The sequence below is a fragment of the Schistocerca piceifrons genome, unplaced genomic scaffold, assembly GCF_021461385.2.
Source record: "Schistocerca piceifrons isolate TAMUIC-IGC-003096 unplaced genomic scaffold, iqSchPice1.1 HiC_scaffold_2281, whole genome shotgun sequence".
NCBI classification, from domain to species: domain Eukaryota; kingdom Metazoa; phylum Arthropoda; class Insecta; order Orthoptera; family Acrididae; genus Schistocerca; species Schistocerca piceifrons.
The window spans coordinates 269,732-286,744 of NW_025728208.1; the positions used below are offsets into that span (position 1 = coordinate 269,732).

At 39.4% G+C, this 17,013-nt stretch overlaps 1 pseudogene; it reads right to left on the minus strand.

Moving 5' to 3' along the window:
- The window catches only part of LOC124742263, a 59,067-nt pseudogene extending 49,021 nt beyond the window's left edge, over nucleotides 1-10,046 (minus strand).
- Nucleotides 10,047-17,013: the final 6,967 nt, after the last annotated feature.

Genomic DNA, 17,013 nt, shown 5'->3' on the forward strand with positions numbered 1-17,013 from the left:
GATTTTCAAATGGAGAAAAATTTTCGCCTAACTCTCGTTCAGAACATGTTCTATCATACACAGTCTATTATTTGGTTCTTGTTGATCAATATCAAAGAAAGCAGCAGTGTAAGTAACAAGAAATAGTAGTCTCTTGCCATTGTTCTGCTAATGAGATGATTTCTCTCTCTTTTTTTTTTTTTTTTTTTTTTTTTAATTGTAAGCGGCGGTAGCATGCACAAAACCAAGCCATGCCGCGAGCGACGACAGGCCGCAAACACGCACTATCAGAATGCGACTAACAATGCATGACACAGTACAGTAATGCATTTTCAGCTTAGAGTGACATAAACGCCTATAACAAGGAAAACGGCACTTATCAGATCAAAGCAAAATAAGCAATCGATTCAAACCAGACGAAGCACGTGAAAAAGGAAGGGTACCAGTATAAATACGGAGGAGCGCCTGACGCATAGCACAGGCTACCTGGTAAAGCTTAACTGCTAAGCTTACGACTCGAACCAAACTACTGTAGCTGTATCGTCAATCATTCGACCTAAGTTGTGTCTCATATTACAATGGACCGACTTTGTTTCGATTTGGAGGTGCGGCCTAAAACTTTTCTCTCCCCTTGAACTTCGAGTCTCAAATTTCAGGTGCAGCTTAGATTCAGGAATTTTTTTTTTTCCTTCCTTTATTTCGAGTCTCATTTTTCAGGTTTGAGTGCGGCTTAGATTTGAGTAAATACGGTAGGTGGTATTTCAACTAATTCTAACTATGAAATAAAACAAAGTACAGCAGGGAGCTCTGACGAATCAAACAGCAGTGATGAAGATTCTGATGAATAGGAAAGTATGAGTTAAGAAATAAGATGCTACTGAGATCGTAAATTTTTGTTGTGTTGATGAATCTGTTAACAAACGTATTCAAAAATGCACTGAAACATTGGCACATGTAGTGTTGGGAGGTGATAAACTGTCATTACTGTTAGAGGAGCTCCGTATTTCTTGCTGTTCTACTCCTACATGACACTGTATCTGAAGGTATAGAATGAATCTTCACTGGCTAGAGAAATGGGTAACACAATTTTACAAGTCTCTGCTGTCATGTAACCTCTTCAGGGAAATCATGACTGTACTAAGATTCAGTTTGTGGTTGACAAGGTCAGAGTCATTAAGAAATGCAAGGCAGCTACCATGTCAGTCCTAGAAGAGAGAGATGTAGCAAACTGTCAAAGCATGTTCATTCCCGGTCCATATGTTTGTGGTGATGTACTAACCAAGTAATACTGAAGTGTGATCCAAGTCACACAAATATGGCTTTAATAATAACCTCCGAACAATATGCCTCTAAGGACTCAACAAGACACAGAACACTGATGTGCACATTACAAACTAGAATCACACAGAGAGTCAGTCAGCACTGTTCCATACTTATATATGTGCGAGTTGCCAGCAGATGGCACGGCAGGGACCACACTGCACGCTTGGCTCCCAGAGACGGCCTCCAGCAGCCAGCCTGCAATGATCAGTCGGTGACCAATTTAAAGACGCATGTATGGCAACACCACTCTCGGTGCACTCACACTGACACGTACTAGTAGCACGATACAGCAGTGATGAGTAGTAGTACCCCTCCTGTCTTGCGCGCCTTTTATCTGGCTCTACAATTTACTTTCCTGGACCCACACAAATGCCTGATCCTCCTAATTCAATTTGCTCTGCAGACTATTTAAAATGCATAACGAAAAAGGAGCAACAATTGCACTTTGTGTGCCAGTTACTTTCCAATACATTGGCACCAGCTGATCTTATTTAAGAACACTCAACTTTCGTAGCCATACTTACAGCACATCCTTTGCTTCCTGGCCTAAATCCAAGTTAACTCCCAGCCCCCCTCCCCCCCCCTCCCCACACACACACGCCCCTCCCCCCCTCTCCCCCCCCTCCGAATCAGCTAGTTGTGTGCTGTTATCTCACGTCACACCCTAGTCTATGAGTGCCCAGCTGTCTGTCGCCTGACTCCTCTACCTGCACCCCTAGCTAGCCCACAGATGGCTCCCCACTCTCCAACGAGCCACTAAATGCTTCCCTCCAAACCCCTCCCATCTCTCTCCATCCCTCACATTGCCTCAACCCACCCCATCCTACCCCACTCTAAAGCCCCACCTCGCTCCAGAACACTCACCGTGGGCCAGTAAAGAGCTGGCAGTTGAGCGACCACAACATAAGGAGACATGCGCATGTGAGTGTGTGTGTGTGTGTGTGTGTGTGTGTGTGTGTGTGTGTGTGTGTGTGTGTGTGCGCGCGCATGTTTTCCCTACAGCTAGAAAAAGAAAGTGCATTCTGGAAGCTCGCCAAGCACCGTACCTTTTAGTTTGGAAAGTAGAAGATGAGGTACTGGTGGAAGTAAAGCTGTGAGGACGGGTCGTGAGTCGTGCATGGATAGCTCAGATGGTAGAGCACTTGCCCACGAAAGACAAAGGTCCCAAGTTTGACTCTTGGTCCGGCACACAGTTTTAATCTGCCACGAAGTTTCATATCAGTGCACACTCCACGGCACAGTGAAAATCTCATTCTACATACCTTTTGTTCGTGTGCCTATCGATGAGACAGTGCTTCTGCCTTTTGGTGAGCCATCTCCTTTATTCCTAAATAATTCGTAATTTTCAACAGAAACTTTCCGTACGTTATTATTGCATCCTACATTACAATATGCAATTTCCACAATATGTGGTCATCTGTGAATATAATGGGGGTAACAACTGTAGGAGACCAAAAACTGACTGCAGTAGGCAAGTTCAAGTTATTGTATGCTGCAGTAGTTATGCAGAGGTGAAGAGGGTCACACAGGATAGGCTAGCATGGGAAACTCCATGAAACCAATCTTCAGATGGAAGATCACAACAATAAAAACATTTGATTCAGCATACACCAGACTCCAAACAGCGTACACAACCTGTATGCTCAGAAACACAGAAAATCATATTGGTTACATCAGCAGGAAACTTCAGCCCATAATTGTTATGGAACACTGCGGTGATTTTGTTCATTAATAAAACCCAAAACTGGGGAGTAATAAGAGAGTATTGTTGTAACATCTTATCAACCTGGTTATCTAAATACATATTAAGAAGACTGGTAAAGTGTTATTTTAAAGCGCCACGAAAGTATTTGAGCAATGTATAAATTTAGAGAATCAGTGCATAATATTGAAAGCCTATCTACATTATCTATATCTGCATGACTAGTCGGTAATTCACAATTAAATGCTGGCAGAGGGTTCAGAGAACCACCCTCAACCTATTTATCTACCATTCCACTCCCCTACAGCATTTGAGGAAAAACAAACACTTCAATATTTCCGTACAAGCTCTGATTTCTCTTATTTTATTACAATGATCATTTCTTCCTATGTAAGAGGGCTCTAACAAAATATTTTCACATTCGGAGGAGAATGTTGATGATTGAAATTTTAAGAACCTGCTCCAGCAAAATGCTTTTGCTTTAATGACTGCCACCCCCATTCACATGCGATATCTGTGGCATGCACTTTCCTGTTTCCCAATAATACAAAATGAGCTGCCCTTCTTTGAACTTTTAAATGATGTCCTCTGTCAGTCCTACCTGGTAAGGATCCCACACCATGCAGAATACTCCAAAAGAGGACAAACAAGTATAGTTGTAGATAGTCTCTTTAGTAATCCTAATCTTCTAAATGTTTTACTATTAAATCACAGTCTTTTGTTTGCTTTCCCACCGCATTATCTATGTGAGCATTCCAATTTAACTTATTTGTAAATGTAATTCCTAAGTATTCAGTAGACTTCACAGCCTTTAGATCTGCGTGAATTATCATGTAACCAAAATTTAGTAGATGCCTTTTACTACTCATGCGGATGACATAACAATTTTTATTATTTAAGGTCAGTTACCACTTTTTGGATCATATGGATAGGTAGCCTAAATCATTTTGCAGTTCATTTTGATCATCTGATCACTTTACAAGACAGTAAATGATTTGCAAGACTGTAAATGATAGCATCATCTAAGAGGACTGCTCCGATTCTCTCTTAAATTCTTAATGTAGATCGGCAACAGCAGGTGGTCTATAACACTTCCTTGAGGAATGTCAGATATCACTTCTGTTTTACTTGACGATTTTCCATCAATTACTATGAACTGTGACCTTTCTGACAGGAAACCACACATCCAGTTGCACAACTGAGACAATACAACATATGATTAGAAAATGCTTGTGAGGAACTGTTTCAAAAAGTCCTCTGGAAATCTGCAAATATGGAATCAATTTGAGATCCCCAGTCGACAGCACTTATTACTTTGTGTGACTAAAGAGCTAGCTGTGTTTTAAAAGGTCGATATTTCTGAATCTATCTTGGCTATTTATCAATGAATCATTATCTTTGAGATAATTCATAATATTCAAACACAATATATGTTCCAAAATCCTAATGCAAATCAACATTAGTGATATGAGTCTGTTATTTAGTAGATTACTCCTCTTTTCTTTCTTGAGCATTGGTGTGACCTGAGCAACTTTTCAGTCTCTAGGTATGGATCTTTATCAAATGAGTGGCTATATATGATTTCTAATGGAGCTATTGTATCAGCATTCTCTGAAAGAAACATAACTGCTTTATTACACTGAGGAGAGCTACTACTAAGTTACTCACAGTTGCAGTTGCTCTTGATTTGAATACTGCAATATTTACTTTGTTGTCTTTGGTGAAGAAATTTCAGAAATCCGTGTTTAGTAACCCTGCTTTAGTAGCACTGTCATCAGTAACATTACCACAGCTATTGCGCAGTGAAGGTATTGGTTGTGTCTTGCCATTGGTGTACTACACATGCAACCAGAACCTCTTTGGATTTTCTTCCAGATTTCAAAACGAAGTTTCACTATGGGAACTATTAAACACATCTTGCACTGAAACCCACCCTAAGTTTCGAGCTTCAGTAAAACATCGCTAATCTTGGAGATTTTGCATTCTTTTAAATTTTGACATGCTTTTTTTCATTGCTTCTGCAGCTGAGTTTTGACATATTTTGTGCACCACCCTTTTAATTTATTTGGTATCCTTTCAATTTATTTGGTATATATCTCATAATTGATGTCGATACTATTTCTCTGAATTTAAACCATGTCTGGTCTACACTTACATAGTCAGACTTGAAGGAGTAGAGACTTAGTAGAGACCGTCTCCTTGGAAGGCATCAAGTTAATTTTTATCTGCTTTCTCATTAAATGCCCTATTGTGTAGGGCTGAAAATTAATAGAGATAAGGCAAACAGAATGTGCGAAGTAAGTGGAAATTACTCGTCTCTTCCCCGATTACAGTGCAATAGAAGATACTACAAGATGTTGACAGATTTCCATATCTCGGTAGCTTTATATGTAATAATGAGGTCACAGATGCAGAAATCACCAGCAGAACTGGAAAATCAGTCCATATGGCAATTAGGTCTGTAATATGTCAACAAAGCTTTGACTGTACTCCTTTATCGTTTATATGTGTGAGACTTGGAAAACGTCAGTAAAATCAGCACACAGTCTCCATATTTTTCACCAACAATGCTATAGACGAATTCTGAAGATGTTAACCCAACCAAGTTACAAACGATGAAGTGTTGAGAATACGACGTCTAGACAGCCTGCACAAAATTATTGTTGAAAGAAGACTGAAGATTGCAGGTTTTGTTCTACGCATGTAAGGTGGAAGAATCCCAAAATCAACACTGTTGTGGAAATCAATGGACAGATACAGATGTACAGGAAGACCTTTTAACACTTGGAACTTTTGCAATGAATCTTCAATGCATGGACACAAACTTGGAGGAAGGTGAGAACGTGGCAGCTGATTGAGTGAACTAGTGGAAACCAGTTCCTTGTATGGTACACAGCAAATCTGAGTAAGTTAGTAAGTAAGTAAGTAAAGTAAGTACAACTGGGGATTTTGCAAAACTGTTGGATGATCGATATTATTGTCTATATTTGACACTGTTGGACTTCTACCTTTTCCATGATGTGTATTCTTCAAATTGTGAGTTTTATGAGAAAGCTGATAGGTACTTACCAATCAACCTTCCCTCACACGAACTGACATTGTCTCTTTGTAAATTCTACTGTGCTAACAATTATCTACTGAGAATCCTCGACTAGGTCTCCGCAGCTCAAATGAGCCAGTTTCTTTTAAATTTCTGTCTTTGGCTATAATTGTCTTCCAAGTATGGTGACACAACATCCTGTCATGAAACTTTTGCACATAACAAACAATTAACATTTGTGTTTTAGTGTTCTAAGCTGTGAGGTCATCAGCGGACAAATAATTTAGTACCTATTCCTGGACAGCCGGAGTGGCCGTGCGGTTCTAGGCGCTACAGTCTGGAACCGAATGACCGCTACGTTCGCAGGTTCGAATCCTGCCTCGGGCATGGATGTGTGTGATGTCCTTAGGTTAGTTAGGTTTAATTAGTTCTAAGTTCTAGGGGACTGATGACCTCAGAAGTTAAGTCGCATAGTGCTCAGAGCCATTTGAACCTATTCCTGACGTGCTGTTGTTTGGAACAACAACTGACATGATCCAAAATATTACTTTCTTTTATTATAGCTTCACTTTTATTTTGTCTAATGATTACTAATTTCAGTATCAAATTCCATCATCAAGCCACTATATGATCAGAAAGCATAGTGTATCTTTAAAATATTGTTTAATAAACAGATTACCATTATATCATCATTCCTTAAAATAATGTCCAAAGTGGAAGGACAGATGATTAATTTTGAGTATATACAAAAGTCAGAGTACTGAACCGGATATGAAAGAAGGAAAACCAGAAGGGCAGTGAGAGACGGGTGCCTTCTATCACCTTACTTCCTTAATATGTTCATCAAGGAAGTAATAACAACAACAAAGAAAAGATGACAAGAATCAAAAGGTAATTTCTGGAACACTCCAAGGAAATGCGATAGGACCATTACATTTACAATGTATATAAATGATCCAGTAGAAAGTGTCAGAGGTTCCTTAATATTGTTCACAGGTACTACACTTGTCCATCAGAAAGTAGCAACAACAGAAGACAGTATCAATTTGCACAATGACCTGCAGAGGATTGGTGAATGATGCAGGCTCTGGCAGTTGACCCTGCACATAAATAAATGTAACATATCACACACACACACACACACACACACACACACACACACACACACACACAGGAAAAGAAATCCAATACTGCCAATACTGTACAACTACACTATTAATGACAAATTGCTGGAAACAGAATCTACCATAAAATATCTAGAAGTAACTATCCAGAGCAAACTTAAAGTGGAACGACCACATAAAACAGCAATAGAAAAGCAGATGCCAGACTAAGATTCACAGGAAGAATCTTAAGTGAATGTAAATTACCTCTGTGTCCTTACCCAGTAGGACTGACAGAAGAGAGAAAGAAGATCCAATGAAGTGCGGAGTGTTTTGTCACAGGATCATTTAGTCGCTGTGACATCATTACAGATATGCTCAGCAACTCCAGTGGTAGATGCTATAAGAGAGCAGTTGTGCATCACGGAAAGATTTACTACCCAAATTTCGAGAGAGTAGTTTCCGAGAAGAGTCTGACAACATAATACTTTCTCTCATATACAATTCACGAAATGATCACGAGAAGAAAATTTGAGAAGTTCGAGATAATACAGAAGCGTACTGACAGTCACTCTTCCCAAGCACTGTTCACAAGTGGAACAAGGCAGAGGGGATCAGTTGGTGGCATGAGACGTACCCCCTGCCACACACAGTTAAGTGGTTTTTGGAGCATGATGTCGATATGGAAACTTAATTGCATGCATATACACTGCAGATTGACGACATCGCAATAGTAAATCAGAGTAGGAACTAAATAAAATGTTTCAGGCCTTAAATCAAGAAGTGGTAAAACTAAAGCTAAAAATGAATACAAAGAAGACAAAAGTTATGGCTACAGACAAGAAAGGAGGTGGAGGTAGGACTGACACAAGAACAGGCAATGAGCAACTCAAGAAAGGAACTGAAATTCACTATCTCAGTAGCATTTTGCAAGAAAACAATCAATATTTCAAGGCATTCAAGAAAAGAAAAGCACAGGTGAAGAGTTCCTTCCAAAATAAGAAGAAGCTGCAACTGAATAAACATATCAGCTTCCACATTAAGAAAATATTTGTAAAGACCTTTGTGTGGAGTGTTCTGACACACAGATGCAAAATCTGTACATTAGAAAAGCCAAAGGAAGCTCACCTCAAACCTGCTGAAATGTGGTTCTGGAGGAGAAGTACAAGAACTAGCTGCATTGACAGAAAAATTAAAGGAAATAGGAGAGAAGAAAGAACCACTGAAAGTTATGCGCCAGGGCAAAGCAAAATACACTGGACACTTAACTGGAGACGATAATCTTTTAAAACACATTTCTGAAGGCAAGATCGTAGGTAAGAAAACAAGGGGATGACTGAGAACATCCTACTTAAACAATATGATCAATGAATGGGATTTTCTTCACACATGGAGATGAAGACAACTGCTGAAGAGAGGAAGCTGTGGCTGCAGAGACAAGGTTTAACCTTTTGGAAGAGTAAGGACAAACTAATACAAAATATGAGTCTGCATGGTAGCTACATATGGAATAAATGACAACTTCTTGTGTGCAGTCATCAAGTCACTTACCCCAGTAGGTGTCTTATCTACTAAAAGTAAAGGTAACTGTTGTGCTTTCAATAGATGTGAACTGCACCCTGAAAATGGTATGTCTAGTTTGCAGTTGTACAGAAGCTTTTTATTTTGCAAAATGGTTCAAATGGCTCTAAGCAGTATGGGACTTAACGTCTGAGGTCATCAGTCCCCCAGACTTAGAACTACTTAAACCTAACTAACCTAAGGACATCCCCGCCTAAGGCAGGATTCGAACCCGCGACCGTAGCAGCAGCACGGTTCCGGACTGAAGTGCCTAGAACCGCTTGGCCACAGTGGTCAGCTTTTATTCTGCAAAGAAAATTTTGATAATAAGATGAACTGATGCTGGTACTTGCTACTGAAACCAGTAGTACTTAGACACAACAAAAGTGTGACTACAGAATTAAGAATAATTTTTCCAAACAATCGAGTATTTTTTTCAAAACAACACCACAATAGAGGAAACTTATTTTAAACTAAAGACACAAAAGAAAAAAAGAGAAACTGTAAAGATCTTGAGTCTCATAAGACTCTCTTGGGAGGAAAATATAAGATATTTAATTGGTAAACTTGCAAGGCATACTTTTTTATGTTGTATAAACTATGAAACTGTTAGCATCGTCAGCTAAAATTTACTTCTTCTGTCTTAATATACCTTCCTTCACTTACAGCTGCAGTGTGGAGACAGGGGTGAGGGTGGGAGCGGGGATGGGGGCGAGGGTGAGGGCGTACTGCTTTAAAATGGTGATTCTTGTACTGATATTTTTAACAACAGATTTATATCGTTTGCTTATGAAAGTCTGCATGCGATGACAGCTGCACTAGTAATACCTTCACAGGGTCGTATTCAAGTTGCAAGGCTAGATCTATGCCAGCCATGACACGCTCCCAGCCTTTCCTCATCGTGATCTGGTTGTAGCATTGGGACTGCAGGGTGTCTAAGCTGATGTTCAGACCATCAAGCCCTGCCCTCTGCAAGGCAACCAGCTGTCTTGTCAACATGAGGCCATCGGTTGTCATTAAGACACTTTCGAGATCTTTTATTTTCTTCAAGGCACCTGTGAAACAGCAAATTATTCTAAAGAAACTGAAACAAATAATTTGTAACATTGCTGCTGCATATAAAACAAAACTCCAGTTGATAAATTGAAAATACAAATTCCTTAAAAGTTAACTGTACATTTGCCCTAATACAAAGAGATAAGAAGGGTTAATAAACTGAATTGAAGAATGCAAGTTAAGATAGCAATGAAAAAATAATTAGAGGCATGAGATCACCTACTGCAACAGGGAAATGGGAATCAATATGAACCATTACCCAGCTACTGTCAACTGATTCCATGTCTCCATGCACACTGTATAAACCACTGTGGGTTCTACGACAAAGTAAATTGTTGTACCACACATTATGGTTTTTCCCCATTCAATGCTCATGTGGATTGTGGGAAGAATGATTCTTTAAATGGTTCTGTGCATCCTGTAATTAATCTTGCCTTCATGGTCCCTATAGGAGTGATACATATGCGGTTATTGTATAATCCCTAAATACCTCACTTAATACAGGTTCCTGAAATTTCATAAGTTGGGTTTTGTCATATATTTGGCGTCTATCTTCACTTGTCTGGCATTTCCAATTTTTAGTAGCTTCTTGATGCTCTCCCATGCATCAAATAAATCTATGATCAATCATGCTACACTATTTTGTATACATTCAATGTCTGCCATTAGCCTTATTTGTTATGGGTCATACTTAAGCAATATTCTAGAATGGGCCACACAAGTATTTTGTAAGCAATGTCCTCTATAGACTGATTACATTTTCCAGTATCTTACCAATGAATTGAAGTCTGCATTCTGCTTTGCCTACAAGTGAGTCTATGTCACCATTTCATTTCATCCAGATATTTGTATGAGTTGACCAATTAAAACTGTGATTATTTGATAATGTAGTCATACAATACTGTCTTTTATTTGTTTTGTGATGTGCTCCAATTTACATTTCTGAAAACTTAAACTCAGTTGCCTATCTTTGGACCAATTTGAAATGTTATGATCTGACTCAAATTTGTGCAGATTTTTTTCAGGCAATAATTCATTATAGACAACTCTATCATCCAGGAAAAGTATGAGGCTCCTTATAATATCGTCTTCCAGAACATTAAGGTACAACATTAATGTAATGGTATAAATTACTATAACTGTATAAATAAGTTTATAAGTGTGTAAAATACATTGAACTATTTGTTACAACAAAACATTGTACTGGTATACTCAGCAAGATGTTAAATCAGCAGATAGCTACATTTTATGTTCAACATTTTGTGTACAGCATATATGTTGGAAAGGATTTATACCCAAATTAAATAAATCTGAAGAAATGGTAGGGTGTCTCTGGAAAAAAAATCCATAAAAACTCATACAGTCCAATTTGCTATTATGTCACTGTTACTGAAATATAATACAAAGTAACTAAATTCGATGAACATTCTCAGAGTGCAATATGCCTCAGAGTGAATGCACAGTAATGTCAACATTATTTTTCAAAGCTATGTTTGTAAAAATGGATGAAAGCAAACCACACATTTTGTTCTCAATCTGCGGAAGCATTATGCACTGTGAAACACTGTACTGCTGTTCTACATAAAAGCTGTCTCATTGCCAACATCTTTCCCCTGCTGGCTGTTCTACACTTCTCATCACTGATTCAACATGTTGTAAGATATTTTATGCTGTATGACACCACAGTCCAATCTGGTTAGGATAGCATAAAAATAATATATGAATTTCAGTATTGAAACTGGAACAGCAGAACAGCTCTCATCACACTGGATATCAAATCGAGGTTGGATTACAGCCATGGGTACATCATTTCATGCTACTCAACTGTATGTCATATGTCAGAGTTCATCAACTGTAGTGGCTGGCGACTGGTGGCATAGCCATCTCTTGGCATCCAGTGAACAGACGTTCTACACAGGTGACAGATTTGAAGAAAATTCTGGATACGGCAACAGTGGAACACTCTCTGTATCGAGGTAGCTCAGTACAGCTCAGGTGATGTGTAGTCTTGCATTATCTTGTTAAAAGATAACATCACGGAGCCCTTGAGAATAGGGCACAGCGATAGGCCTTAACAAAACACAAATGCAATGGCTGCTGTCCAAATTACTGGCTATGTGAACCAGAGGTTGTGACATGTATCCAGTTGCACCCCATACCATCACATCACATGCTGGACCCGCATGAGAATGACAGGTACAATCTGGCCAGGTCTGTTGACATCAGAGCCTCCACACACAAGTACATCAATTGTGACGATGTTGCAGAACCGAGACTCATCTGATATGATGACACAGTGCCATTCCTGTGTCTGGCATTGTTGTCAGTTGCACCGCTGTCAGTTCACCTCTCTCTAGAGCTGCATTAAGGGCTTGACAGTCTGCGCTGCTCCAGATGCCATCACATTGTCTGTGTGGATACTTGTCTCACTGTATACAAGCCCACTTCCTGACTAAATGTACACAACTTCACTGCAGGATCACGTACGCATGAGTGAACACTTGTCTGCCCTCTCAGGTGCTAGTTTGGTGGCACTACTGAGGCCCTGCAAGGCATTTAGCATGGCCGTCCTGAACCTACCAATTCTATGTTCGCACAAAATGAGATTCTGAGCAATGCAAGCGGCAATATAATGAAACAATAAACCAGAGCCTCAGCAGACCATGAGCCTGCCACTGCCAAATCTGGAATGCTGATAAACATTTCTCCTTCTTCCATTATGCTTAACACGGACTTCGTGTAAAGAACCAACACTGAAATAGAATTTCTGAATGAGAAACCTGCTCCATAAGCTTTTTCTTGCATACAGAATATGCATGGGAGTGCTGAAAAGTAATGCCTCTGAATTTTAATTCTGTTCTCAATATCGGTCGAGGTATGACACGTCACGCATATTACTTGGTCAACTTTCCCACTTCACTGACTCGTGGCACATCCCCCTCCCGCAAACAGATGGAGTCACAATAGGCAGCCAACTCTGACCAGAGATTGTGAATACGTTTACGGTGCACTTCGAGGAAGAGGCGCTGATGTCATCCAAATGGAAATCCATCTTCTTCTTCTTCTTCTTCTTCTGTTATGTGGATAACACACTTGTCATCTGGCCTCATGGAAGAGACAAACTTCTTGACTTCTTTGTACATCTGAACTCCACACGCCACAAAATCAAATTCACTATGGAGACCAAAGAAGAAGGAAGACTACCATTCCTGGACATCATAATCAAGAGAATAACGGACAGCACCCTGTGCCACAGCGTGTATCTGACTCTATAAAACACATAAACTCAGTTCTCCCTATGGCACTGTGAATAATTTCAATAACAAAAAGTGAGATGAATGTTGCAGCGTACATTTAATTTCCACTTTGGCTTTGCATTCAAGATCAGTCTTACCTGAGAGTGCAACATTACATCTTTGGTTAATTTAATTATATGTTCATTAGATTTTGGTTATAAGGCATGTTTTGCTGCCTAATGTTTCATCTCCAAATGCTGGAAACAATCCATGGAGGAAGAGGAGTATGTAAGACATTGGTGGACCAGGTTGGAAGAATCTGTGAATTTCAATACTCTGTAGAAGAGCTCAATCATTTGAAAATAACTTTCAGACCTTGTGGCTATTCTAACAGATATACATAAGGCACTACATTCTAAAATATTTGCATCTTTCACTGAAAAACAAGCAACTAGAGGAAAAGTTCTCTTGCCATTTGTAAAAACAGTCGCAGATCGCGACCTCCGAGTGCTATGAAGAGAAGGTATTGACGCAGTGCTTAAACCAAACTGAAGACCACAACAGCAGCCATACTCAAGCAAATTGTTATGCAGTAGTTTCAGTGAATTTGACAATGATGTGGCTGCTTTCATGGTGGCCCAGTCATATTGTGGGGTAGGGAATGTCAGTGACAGGGCTGGAATTGTAGGTGACAGATGGATTTTTGGCAAAGCCTTGTATCAATACCTCCTTAATTATTGAGTTGAAAAACTGTAGAAAACATTCATACAGTAAAATCACACAAAAAAAAATCCTATTTCTGCAGGTATTGTGCCTTCTGTTTCTTTTTCATTACAAAAACATATTGATTCAAGTTTATAAAGTCACAACTATGTCACTGTGATTTGTGTAACACACATTCTGGAACATGTTCCAGGAATGTCATGAAACAGACACCTTTAAATACTTACTCTAGCTCATCTTTCAAGACTTGCATGCCAACAAAAACACCATCTATCCAATCTGTTTTTATTTCACTTTCATGTAAAGATTTCGCCGCAAAGGATATCATCTGCCATGATTTCTCCACAAAGGATATCATCTGCCATGTAGGCAGTGCAAGAGGAATTCCACACTCACATTTGGGTAATCAAGTGGATTCTGTGTCTTGTCAGAACCAAGCACAACCAACCCAATTTCATCTTTACCACTGGTAAATATCTGGAAACATATTAAATGGTAAAAATAAGTTTTGTTTGTAACAAGTTGTATACCAATAAAAACATCACACACAGATACTCTTTATAAAATTATTTAATTGGATAGATAAAAAATCTACTCACCAAGCAGTGGCAGAACACACACATAAAAGACTGTTGTGATAGGCAAGCGTTTGGAGCCAGTGACTCCTTCTTCAGGCTGAAGGGTTGCAGGGGAAGCAAGAAGGGTGAAGGAAAAGGACTGGAGAGGTCTAAGAAAAGGGGTAGATTTTGGGAAAGTTACCCAGAACCGTGGGTCATGGGTGACTTACCGTACAGGATGATAAGGAAAGACTAATTGTTGGGGACTGCATTGGGCAAGATTCAGAAACCTGTGAGCTTAAAGGTGGAAGACAGGGTAATATGCAAGACAGATATTACTACTAAAACTGTACATGAGTTAATAAGAGTGAGAAGCTAAGTGTATTGTATGCAACAGCTGTGGGAGGGGGCAGTGAAAATAGACGGGAAAGACAATGAAAGATGTATAAAGCTAAAACGAAGTGAAGCAAAGAGTAATTACAGTGAAGAAATGCTGAGACAGGAGAAATTAACGTAAATTAAGGCGAGGTGGGTGGTGAGAACCAAGGACACGTTGTAGTGCTAGTTCCCACCTGCGGAGTTCTGAGAAACTGGTGTCTGGCGGAAGAATCCAGGTGGCATGTGTGGTGAAACAAGTGCCGAGGTCATGTATGCCATGTTGTAGAGCAAATAACAGAAAAGAAGACAAAAAAGCTCTACAAACTCTTTATCAAATCTCAGTCAAAACGGGACTACAAATCTCACATGAAAAAAACTTGTACATTGACACAATGTAAAGGACAGACACCCACTGGTAACAAAGTATGGGAAGATATCACATGAAGGAAGTTTCCAGTGCCTGGAAGAGATTACACAGAAAATGGGACTGAACTCAACATCCAATGAAAAAAGAATCACAAAACTACATAAGGTATTCAGACTTATATCGAACAATTATAACAAAAGAAGTTTTTCCATCAATGCCAAATTAAGACACTGTAGTACAGTAGTTACCACAGGCCTTGTACACCTCAGAACAACAGCAATGAAGGGAAGAACAAAAATCAAAGAGATGGAAAAACAGAAGGAAAGATCTACAGGCCAGTTCAGAGAGAGGGGATCTGGATAAACATATTGACAAAAGAACTGTACAAATACAAACAGAGGATTAAAAACAACACCAGGTAAAGTAGGACAAGGTTCTAGAGACACATACAAATTATGCACAAAAACAGACTTACCAAGAATATTTTTTATATCGTTATGACTAATAAAGGGAAAACCAACTGGGTATAGGAAACCATGGAGGACCTCAAGAAACTAAACATCTCCACAGAAGACATCACAGACAGGAAAAAATACAGAGTAAAAAACTGGAAAACAGAAATTTCAGCAGATATTGAAAGAGAAGAAAATGGAGAAGAACGGTACAGAAGAGAGGAAGAAGAATCACAATGAATATATGAGAAGTTTTTGAAAGACAAACGAAAGAGACAGAAAAAAAGCCTTCAAAATTGATGGTGCTTTACTGCTCTCCTTAAGGGGGTATTAACTAACAATAATTCAATATAATAATAATAATAATAACAATAACAATAACAATAACAATAATGACACTGTCTCTGTCTCAAGAAACTGATCTTCGAAGATCAGCTGAAGTTATCTCCCATGTCTTACTCTGCCTCTGTCCATGTGAATAACAGTAAAATTTAGGCTTATTTGGGAAAACAGCATCAAAGAAATTGTTTATTACAAATGGAACAACAGTATTATAGATTGCACATGACAAAGATTTATTGTCACAAATTGATGTTATCACCACTCTTGATAAATCCTGTTAATACAGTACAATAAAAAATACTAACACCCGATAAATCTCTGTACACACGCCACATTACCACAAGTGAAAACTACATGGAGTGGAAACAGAGGGAGATAGTACAACGCAAAATTGTTTCCATCTTATGACCTTTTTGTTGTTGCTGTGGTAGTCTGAAGATTGGTTTGCTGCAGCTCTCAATACTAATCTATCCTGTGCAAGCCTCATCACCTCCACCTCCACATATCTATTACAACACCCACCCATTTAAACCTGCTAGTTGTCGTGAAGTCTTGATCTATTTCTACAGTTTTTATACCCCTTCCCTTCCAACACACACACACACACACACACACACACACACACACACACACACACACACACTAGCCACCAAGGAAGAGCCTACAGCTTTGATTCAAACCCCCCCCCCCCCCCCCCCCCCAGTCATACCCTCATACCTCCCTAACTATGCTTTGTTCAATACTCCATCTTCCACAATCGCAACAAATTCCTCCATCCTCCATGAGATGTATACATCCTAAACACCAATCCTGTAAAACTGTTGTCAACCTTTCTGCCACAACTCTTAGCCCAGCAGAAGTCTTGGTACTTTCTAAAGGCCTCACCTTTAGCCCAAAACCTAAATTCAAGTGTGCTGGACTTGTAAAGGACCTTCTTTCCTTACCTAATCTCTGCAGTGGAAATTTCTTCAATGTGCATTAGGGAGGTATGAGGGTATGACTGGAAGGGGGGGGGGGGGGGTGTTGAATCAAAGCTGTAGGCTCTTCCTTGGTGGCTAATGTGTGTGTGTTGGAAGGGAAGGGGTATAAAAACTGTAGAAATAGATCAAGACTATGCTCCAGACTGAACGCTGAAAGGCATAATCAGTCTTAAATGATGATGATGATGCATCCCACTAATAACAGCCAACAAAAA